The sequence below is a fragment of the Aplysia californica genome, unplaced genomic scaffold (genome assembly GCF_000002075.1).
Source record: "Aplysia californica isolate F4 #8 unplaced genomic scaffold, AplCal3.0 scaffold01131, whole genome shotgun sequence".
NCBI classification, from domain to species: domain Eukaryota; kingdom Metazoa; phylum Mollusca; class Gastropoda; order Aplysiida; family Aplysiidae; genus Aplysia; species Aplysia californica.
The window spans coordinates 184,830-185,885 of NW_004798401.1; positions in this window are offsets into that span (position 1 = coordinate 184,830).

Consider the following 1,056-nt stretch of genomic DNA (forward strand, 5'->3'; position numbering starts at 1 on the left):
ATTAAGCCTATACGACACCACTTTGGCACGTTCTGACCTCTCTCATACTATAGTGCGGTCAAAAATGCGTGGCACGACTTATTGTAGAATATCTCCTCAACTATCGAACATAGGTTCTCCAATTATTGCACAATGACTTGAATCAATTTGTCTTAACAGATCAACATTTTTGTAAACACTTGCAAGCTGTATTCAAGAAAATTCCTTAATGAATACTTTTTTTTGTAAAAAGTGGGTGGTTTCTACAGATTTTTAAATGTTTACAGCTGGGGCAATATTGCTTTTAATAGCAAGTTCCGTCATGTTTTTCTAATCGGGACATTATGCTTATTGAACGCATGTTTTGAGAGCCATTAGTGCGAAAAAATGTGTTCACTATAAAACTTCTTTCTTGTTACAGGTTTTGCAAGTAAAAATTGTCATTGAATAGCAGTGACGTAGGCCATATGCGTAATCAAAATGTGTGTGAGAAGCGGGAAGTGCTGCGAACAATACCAATTTACGGGTGACAGATATTTCATTTAAGTATTTTATATACATTTATGAGGAAAAGTTTTAAAATCTAGCCCCAGTTGTTCTGGAAAAATATGATTTAGTTAAGACAAATTGATACAAACTACTTTGCAAGGTATGAATAACATTGATTCACTCGTTAAGGAGATATTTGAGGATGAGTTGCGTCACGAATATTTGACCGCACTATAGTCAAACCCCCTTGTTTGTTTGGGGGGGGGGGTTGCTAGTGTTTTACAGCGCTCGCTACTGCATATAAGGTCATATGAGCGCGCGTGACACATGTAGTTTGGGAGACATTTAAAATTTTGCCCGGATGGCGCCGAACCCGATTCTAGTCGATTTTAGGAACCCCAAGGGATCTTCAACGTGCGCAACATGCACATGGAACCTCCGAGACTTTTCTCCCTTATCCGAGAAGCCGAGAAGGTTAGGTGTTCGATCTTTCCTACCCTGAGGTCAGGGGTGTGGCTGAAAGACAGTCGTAAGAAGGAGCCAGGAGTTGTGGTAGAAAGAGTCAGGAGCCCAGAATCAGGTTTGGGG